At 29.3% G+C, this 9,919-nt stretch overlaps 1 long non-coding RNA gene across 1 annotated transcript; it reads right to left on the reverse strand.

The window, feature by feature from the left end:
* Positions 1–1,157: 1,157 nt before the first annotated feature.
* On the reverse strand, positions 1,158–9,575 carry LOC124374352. The gene is made up of 3 exons (XR_006923549.1): positions 9,452–9,575; positions 5,121–5,331; positions 1,158–1,236 (listed from the first exon to the last, which is right to left on the reverse strand). It is a non-coding gene; the product is annotated as an uncharacterized LOC124374352 (long non-coding RNA).
* Between the last annotated feature and the right edge of the window lie 344 nt (positions 9,576–9,919).

Consider the following 9,919-nt stretch of genomic DNA (forward strand, 5'->3'; position numbering starts at 1 on the left):
GAGCTGAATAATATTAAATGCAGTAATTAATAAAAAGAGACCTATTCTCTAAACATTATCAATTACATTTAACCACAGGACTACTCTTTGTTGTTGCTTTCTTAACGATGATGGTTCCACCACAGTTTATTCATAAATTCACCACACTACCATGGTTTATGAGCTCATCCAAAGTATTTATAAACTTGTGTGTGATGAATTTTGTCCAAACCAGTCAATCTATTTCTGAGTTTTAGAAGTAACAAAGTTACCGTATTGAGTTTTCAGTAGAAGCATTATAACAGACACACTTCTGAAATAACAGTTTAATTAACTGTTTATTACTAGCTGGCAGGTTCTGTGTCTTTTAAAGGGTTATGATGTATAAATGTATTATGTATTTAATTGTTTGTATTAAGTAAATAAGAAATTATGTATAAGCCTGTACACACATATATTTTTTAACAAAGTGTTGCTTTAAGTTGGAGTTGTCACTAGGGATGTAAATTAACAGATTAAGGAAACATTTAAAAATTTCAAACATGAGAGAAATAGTTATAATAAAATTATAGAAATTACCCTAAATTAAAATTATAATGTAAATGGTAAGAAATTATTTAATATACTATATCAATTGAAATATTTTAACATAAACGACTCCAATGGAACTCAATATTTCCAAAAGCCAAACTTATAAAAAATTATGTCATACCAGGGAAACTAATTAAAAGAATTTAATTTAATATCTAAGTGTATTTTTATGAGCAACATTTTATTCTGGGTTTACAACATACGTGAAAGACCTTCAAGAGTTCTTTGGAGGAAGTTGTTAAATTTGAGATAGAAAAGCCTATATTAAAGTGAAAAAAATCTCCTACAACCATGCATTGTTCACCATGAGAAACAAGATAACTCACTGAAACACTACAAGAAACAGAATCTCGCAATATAAGCCTGACCTGCAAAACTATAGTAGAAAAGTACTTACTGTAAGATTCAAAAGGTACACAAACCACAATAATTTAATAGATTTTTTATGTAACACTCCAAATAACATGTGTATTGGCTGTACATCTTGAAATACTCAAGAGGATATTCTTCTTCAAACACACATCCTCTTTTCTCATGCGGTAACGATAGCAAATCTTTATCTGCATTAATCATATTTGGAGTAATTAAAATATGAGAATGCATCTTATTGGCTATTCTAATACCATTGGTGAACTCTAAATTCTCTGTAGGGGAGTATATTTTGAGCTGGAACAAAATATTTCAAAATAGACAACAATAAAAATTAGATTTGTATATATGTAGTATATTTATCAGAATTATCAGCATTCAAACATGAGTAAAAATATTTAAAATCAGTAATTAGAAAGTTCCAAAAATGTTGTATACCGAATCTGTCAAAAATAATTAAAATAATTAATGTTATTTTATACAAAAACAACCTATTACAGGTTGTAATTGTAAATTGTAACATTATGTACAAAAAGAATGTAAGCAGTAAAAGTAGGATATTTTTCCAGGTAGTTTGTCAATTTTGTGAAAGACTTCTTTCACAGCTCATTATTAGGAAGTCATTAAGTTATAGCAAGAACACAAAGGAAAGGAAATCAGTATTTTTACAGTCCTCATTTGAACAAGCTAATTAAGGCTAAAGTCAAAGAATGCAACGTAAAACGTAAAGTAAAACGAGCAAAGTGTACTAGAAGAAATACAAAGGTGAATTAGTGTCAGTATCGTTTAAGAATAAAATGGATTGTATATTTTTAGAGTTTTTATGTCCATTAGTGTGAGCTAGAAACCGTAATGTATATTTACTTACAGTTGTAGACGCTGCTAGTAAATTTCTAGGGAATGTAATAAATTATGTTTAATAAATTTTCTGTACCTAAAATAATAGTGTCAGACGATGCTGCCTATTTTACATTATTGTATTTTAAATACATTGTAATTAGGAATTTAATTGAAACACCTCAGACTAGCTCTTTACAGAGCAAATGAAAATCAATCAGAGTGGCTGGACCCCTTCAGCCACTCGCTCCAGAGACCTGTTCGCTAGGCAGCAACATCGCAACAACTACGCAGCAAACGATACGATGTACCATACTTCAGAGTTCTGGTAATAGCGTCGCCGACATCGTTGACTTTTTTGTGGACAGTATACCAGTGCTCAAGAGGAAGATCGCCGGTCTGCATGAGTTATCTGCCTAGAAGTTGCACAATGACACTCGTTCTTACACTTTACCTGTACGTCTCTCATTGCTGTTATTTATATATTGTGTCTTGTTAATTCTTGTCTATTCTTGTTTATTCATGGTTTTATTCTCATTGTTTCGTGCTAATTTATTGCTGTTATTGTTCGTTGTTTTTCCATAGTTCAAATCACTGTACACTAATAATTAATTACGTTATTGTCATTCATAGTTTATATCCGTTTCGTCACTTAAATAGTTTATTAATCGTTATTGCTCTATTTGTCACTGTGGTTGTTTACTTTCATTGTTTAATTATTGTTCAAAACTGTAAAAAAAATAGAGATGTCCGTTGAAATGTAAAATAAAAAAATAAAAAAAATAAAAAATAAAGACATATCAGACAATTTATCTACTCTGCTATGTAGTTTCTATCACACCTGTTACAATAATTGGGATAATGATCTAGAATATATATATATAAGTAAGCTTAACACCGCACATAATGAAAGCACAGGTTTTGTTGCCTTTGATTTGATGTTCAAACATTTCTGTAATAATATGTTATCTAACTTATGGAAACTAAATAATCGATCTGGTATAAATTTGTCTATTGTAAACAACAAAAATAGAGCTGCATTATATTTACAATAGTATGGCACACCACAGCAAAAATATTCAGAACCAAATGTAAAACATCCTTTCAAATGATGCATTTATTACATAACTAGTATGGGTAAGACTTCACTATTTAAGCAATAAAGAGAACACATTTAATGCTAAATTAGCACCTACATATAATGATGTTTATAGAATTTATACTTTATAAGTCCCGTAATCTGAATTATTCAACATACTGGGAATGTTTTAGATGTTAAAAAGGTGCAAATTGTAAACCTAAAATTAAATTAAGAAATGTGTATTGTTCTGAATTAAATTTCTATAATTGTAGTTTAATAAACCGCTTGATGCCAAATTAAAATAAATAAACCTCACAATGTTAAGAATTGTCTAAATAAATGAGATGGAATAACATAGGGGAAATGAACTTGTAAATAGAGCTTGTGTAAGAAGACAAACAATAACTTGCATACTTGTTGAAGAAAATAAACATGAAACATTTTTTGTCTACATGTTATGATAGTCTTGAAAATTTTATTTTAAAAGCGTTTGTAAATCGAATTGATGTCAAATGTAGATTGTATTAGATGTAAATATTTAGATATTGTAATATCTGATGAGTTATTCTTATAAAAGGTATGAAACCTAGCTCTTTAGGGTTATTTCCAGTCTAGAGCTCCTCCAATTAAACTCTATTATGCTTTGTTGGTGAGTCTTAGAGTTTTTAGACTGGGTTTTTTACTATTACACTTCACAACGGTCTGTTTATATTCACTTTCGGTCTAAGGCATTTCCAGTGCCATAGATGAGTTTGCCTTGTGCTCCGATTAAGAAAATATAAATTAATAAAAACCAACTTCAATTAATAAATGTCTATTTTAGGCTCTTTGAATTTACTTGCTGTATAAAATATTTTAAGTGCCATAGTTAGTTATAGTTTGTCTTTTTGTCCCAATGAAAAACTCTTATTCGACTGATGAGTTACTGTGGTCAGTTCTAACAGTTTAGTTTAAATTCACTTTTAGTGTTTTTTTTTTTTATTTACAATTCCACAATTGGGTTTATGTTGTTGTCCCGTTAGAGAAAATAAATACGTCTGGGTTTTGGATGCCAAATTAGATTTTTTTACCGGGTCAAGAAAATATGTGTATATTTAAAGCTTCAAAATACTACTTTCAAATCCCTCATTCGTTTTTCAGTTGTGGCCAAGTTTTTTTATAAAAATGTTTAGAAATACTTAGTATTTCTCTTAAATATTTAAGTTGAGTAATCTTAGGAAATTCATACGTAATGTGATTATTCGCATTACATTAGACGTTACATAAATTAATATCCATTGTATATAAATCAGCCAATCTAAATTCATGGGAAAATAATTTAACTACAATTTAAACTATTCACATTGTAATACCAAAGTGAATTGTCATAGGCTTCTTACTCAGTGTTAGCTTCATTTATGTTTCAGTTAATATTGTTTACCTAATATTTAAAACATCTGTTTGAATTGTGTTTTGGAATTGTGCAATTTGAAATATAATCAAATTTGCTGGGAATACAATTAAACATGTGGGCTTTTAAACATAACACCTATCTACCAAAATATTGATAAAAATTAATTGCTTCAAAAGTAATTTCACCTATCTTTACATACCTTAGTGCATTGATATGGATACTTTATTGATCTAAATAGCATCGGAAATGCTAATAAAAATGTAAACTTAAAAAATGGTACTGTGGTTTATTCTTTGGAGATAGATATATGCTACCACAGACTTTTTGTAGGCCTTTTTGAAATTTAAAATTCTGCAGTACATTATTTTGTTACAGGTCATAAGGTTTAGTCAGTATTAACAATAAAAACGCTAAAAAATGTAAATTTTTACACGCATTATGCAAACTTTTCTCTACTTTCTGTGATTAACATATTGATATAACATACTTTACATTTATCATACCTAGAAACCTGCCCTACCTAGTTCACAGTGAAAACCGTATAAAAATCTGTTGAGTAGTTTAGAAAATATCAATGTACAATGGAAATGTTTGTATATTTAAAGATGTTAAGAGTTTTTTTTTAATAAAAGAGGAAAACTCTTCATGTATTGGTTGATTTTAGATTTTGGAAATAATAGATTTATACATATGACCATTACTTCATATGTGGAAATGTTATGATCAATATTTTGTAATAGTGGATCTTAAAAGTACTTGTTCTGTATATTTTTTTTATTTACTAATTTCAATTACTATCTTTATTTAAAAAACTATTGTATTTTATTAATGTCTTATTTGTAATAAATAATTGATAGTTTAAATACAGACTTCATAACCACTCTGGCCTCCAGAACACAATTGTTGCCACTCAGGTCTATTGTCTGCTAGATCAATGACAAGGCCAGTATCTTCTCCAGCATATTCTGACCAATATGGAAAAACTGACTTCCACTGATTCCCTTCTCTGTTTGGATACCCTGTGTTTATATCCCAGAATAATGCCCGTTCATCAAAAGTATCTTCAGTTCCAGGAGGTTGACTGTAAAAGAAAACAGTTTGATTGTAATCAAAGGCATAGCTACGTTATTCTTATTTTCATAAATATGTAAAATAATAAACAATTAATCATTTTGGCGGGGAAATTGCCTTTCGTACTGTGTCTTCTGTTGGTTGTGACTGTCGGATGATATCGGCTAAAGGTCATTAAGGTAGACAAATGGAAGTACTTGGGCCAAGACGAATTCTTTGTTTGATAAGCACATTGTGTGGCTAATAGCAGTAGGTAGAAAAATCAGAGGTTGTAAATCAAAGTAAAGAAACAGTGTGAGGTTTGAAACAGTGAAACTTTCCATTCTCACCGACTGCAGACTAAAATGGCTATCTCATCTTAACCCTTCTTAGAACTCTGGAGCAACCTAATCTTCTGATCATGCACTTCCCATAGTCATTAAAATCATCGTTATTTTATTTGTTTTTATTAATATACCATATGTAATTTGCACTAAATATGCCAAAAAAACTGTGAAAATGATTTTTGCGTAAAAAGCTTTAAAAGTCATTTAAAAATGCAGTATTATACATTTTATAGGTCTACTGGGAACCAGCTGGGTTAAAATCACCCACATTGGTGAGAATATGTGAAATATATTTAGTCTTGAAACTATAAGGTTTTGTAGACTCTTTATTCCCATGTAATTTAACCCCCATGTGCATGATCCTTACAAAGCAATACAGAATTGTTTGAATTATCCTAGAACTATAGCTAGTTCTAGACATATTTCTTACAGACCAATCATATTGATGACTTAAATCAAAATCCAAGGAGAGGTTCTAGTGGCAAAACAATCTACTGAAAGTTTTTCAAAGAGTGTGTGAGTCGCATGTGAAAGGGTCCACCGGTGCAAGCTCAAGCGGTGCTTGTGTAAAGTGTATAAAAAACAGTATATAAGTGTATTTTTGGAAGTGGAAAATTTGGATATAAATCATCCTCAAATTATATGAGAAAAATAGTACATATTTCAGTAGTTAAGTATTTAGTAACTAAACAATTAGTAGAAGTTTTTAATTTCTTTTTAAAAAAATTGTGTAATTCCAAATTTACATTCAATTAAAATTTCTGAACAGTAAGCTAAATACTCTTTTGATGATTTTTAAAGTACTTGTAAATGTTTAAAATGTGTAATAGCAGCTAATTGATGATATAAAGTCTTAAATACAATATTGTGTGATATTGCTAATTCATTTCTTCTATTTAAAATTGTGTAAATAATTATTCAGTCTTTTCTTCTTAAATAAATTCCAAAATTAAACAGTAAATTTATATACTGACAAATTAAATAGTGATTTTATACAGAGTAAATGGTTAGCACCATTTTCTTTAAGTATTATTAATTAATAAAGGAAACCCCTTTAACTTTGTAAGATTTTACTTACTGGTAAATTATAAATGTTTTATACCAAACTTAAATTTGTTTAATTTGTAATTAAATTAAACTAAATACTAATTTAATATTACCCCTGTAATTAAAAGATTTAGAAAAAATTATAATAAGTATACAAAATTCATTGACTTCCATTAATTGCTTATTATAACACATTTTGTACGCTGTTTTAAATAGGTTTAAGGTTCAAAAAGTCTTTATCCGTGAAATGCACATCACGTACAAGAAGAGTGTCAAGTAAAACATAATAAGACTACTGTCAAATAAAACACAAATTTGCTGTTGAAATTCCATCAAATTTAATTATATTAAGATAACAACTATATATATATATATATATATATATATTGAAAATGCTTCAGTGTTTCTATTTAAATCATGAGGCCTATATGCCTATATGTGCGCCAAATTTCAACTTTATGGGATATCAGGAAGTTTGAGAATTGGTACCAAGTGAGCAGGAGAGTTAGGACCCTGCCTTATATATGCCCACTCACTCGGTACCAATTCTCAAACTTCCCAATATAGAATGTTTAGTAAATTCAATTCTAAAGGGTGTAGAAGACAAACAGATAATTGGTTCTACCCTTATAGACCTAAAAAAAGGCTTTTGATGTTGTTACTCACTCTATTCTTTTTGAAAAACTTAATTTCTACAGTGTAAGAAACAAAGAATTAAAGTTTATTCAGAAAATGGTAGCAGGTGTTCCCCGAGGTTCTGTACTTGATACTTTTTTGTTTTGAGTTTTTATTAATGATTTTCATCTTAATATTTCATCCATGTGTGTACTTTATGCAGACGATACAACTCTTCTTTGTTCTAATGTGAATGCGTAGCAACTAAATGTACAATTAACTAATGCTCTTCAACATGTTAAAGATTCATATTCAGCCAACCTTATTATATTATAAATGAAAATAAGACTCAAAACACAATTTTTACATGCAATAATAATTTATATCTAGACTCTAACTACATTAAACCTGTTAAGCTCTTGGGGATTTGTACTTGACAGTAAACTTAGCTGGAGGTCACATGTAGAAGGTGTCTGTAAAAAACTTTCTAGAGTAATCTTTCTTCTATGTAAACTTACAGTAAGTACTGTGTTAATTTTGAAGTATTGTTAATGACCTACTTTGGACTGTTCCATATACACCTTGTTATGGTACCCGCCTATGGGGCAACTCTAGTGCCTCCAAAAAAGTTGTTGTATGGCAAAAAAGGCAATCAGGTTAATGGCAGATATTTCTAATCAAGAGTCCTGCCGACAGTCTTTGTGTATTTCTAAAATAATGACTCTTGCATGTATTTACGTATATCACAATTTAATGTATGTTAGAGAAAATGTCAACGCCTTTATCTCTCATGAGTTAGTACATGACTACAACACTAGGTTTTGATATAAATCTTGTAGCACCTCAAGTAAGGCTAACTCGGACCTATAATAGATACAATTCCCAATGAACCAGATTATTCAACAAACTACTATTAGCTAAAAGGGAACTACCAATTAATAAGTTTAAACTAAGGATTTCAGCTAGGCTTAAGACAAAAGCTTTTTTACTCTGTTGACGAGTACATGCAACATGTCTGATCTGTTACAAAATACATCTGGTTAATGTAAAACTGTTATATTAATTAATATATAACTAATTAGGTGTGTGGATTAGTTTTTATGTCAAATGATTTTTCATGATGAAGTCTATTATAACTGAAAATGTTATTTAATGACCAATAAAGATCTGGAATCATGAACCAAAAAGAGTATTTTGTTCTTTTAAACAAGGTTAAAATTTATTTTTATAATTACTAGTAAAAAACATTGTTTTATACATGAGAGTTTGTTATGCCTACTTGGGAAACAATTGGGAATCCAAAATTGTCTAAAAAATATTTTGGAAATAGCATTTTCCTTCATAAAAAATCTTGTGTATGATTAAATAAATTTAATGTAGTTTAATGCATGTAAAAGAGTTTAGCTTACAAATTAGTAAAAAAATGAATTCAATAAATAAAGATTTAATGCCATTTTTAGCTAACATCTGCTGTACATTTCTAGTAAAATATAGCTGGGACTGGGGAAGATACCTCAGTGCCAGGAGCTGGGACTTGGCAGATACCCATGAAAACTCTTGGGGTTGAAATGGTTAATATTAAATTAAATCAGGCGTATCAAGTTCATGATTTAGTACAGTAAGGCCCCTCTGATTCCTGTCATATTGGACGTTCACTTTTATTTTACAATTTGTAAAACACAAATGCAAAAAGTGTGAATAACTGTTTACATTTGATCATTCTTAGTTAAAAAGAATGTTTTGGGAGGAAAATGGCCAATGCAACATTATTCAGCATTCCTGTAAGAACACCAGTTACAATGTCAGCTCTGGCGATGTACAACTAGTTTTGTTGTACACAAATCAGTTTCTATATTAAGTAAGTTTTTTAATTTTAGGCTTAGTTTTACCTTCAACCTGTATAACAGCTCAATGAGTTTACTAAACATAAATTGGCACTTGGTATGATCAACATTTTTTATTAACTATCTTAATCTAAGTTATGGTATTGAGATTAATACACTTTTTAGCAAAACATGGGTCCCGGTTATAACATACAGTTCAACATAGGTATATTATTTAAACAACAATAATGAAATCAATGCAATCTAGTGAATCAAGTGAAGTATTTCCATATAATAAGAATAAAAATAAAATACATACCTGAATTCAAAATATTTTAATTGGCCAGGAAAGCTGTTAAACTCATAACATTGTCCTTTATTAGTTATAACGGGTTGGAACAAAGAACAGCAGTCTTTTGCTTTACCATTCCATGTGCATTTTATTATCAAATCCTCACATGGTATTGCTACCTAATAACATTAACAATAGTGTTGTTAAATAAATGAATAATTATAATAGAATGTGTTTTAACTACATAGACAATAGACAAAACATCTTTATTGCATGATCATAGAGAACAGTAATTGAGTCATTACATTTTTGTTTACATAACAAATCAAATTGATAGCAAATAACATATTACATAAATAGGTTGGAGTTTAAAATTCGTTTTCGTTGTAGAAGGGTCTCTCTTTCAGCCATTCATTCAGGGCTTTCTTGAAGTGAATGCCCAAAACACTATTTCATGTATAGAGGAGTATTAATGAAGTGCATTTATAAAAAAAT

This window comes from Homalodisca vitripennis, unplaced genomic scaffold (genome assembly GCF_021130785.1).
Source record: "Homalodisca vitripennis isolate AUS2020 unplaced genomic scaffold, UT_GWSS_2.1 ScUCBcl_8051;HRSCAF=15998, whole genome shotgun sequence".
NCBI lineage: Eukaryota > Metazoa > Arthropoda > Insecta > Hemiptera > Cicadellidae > Homalodisca > Homalodisca vitripennis.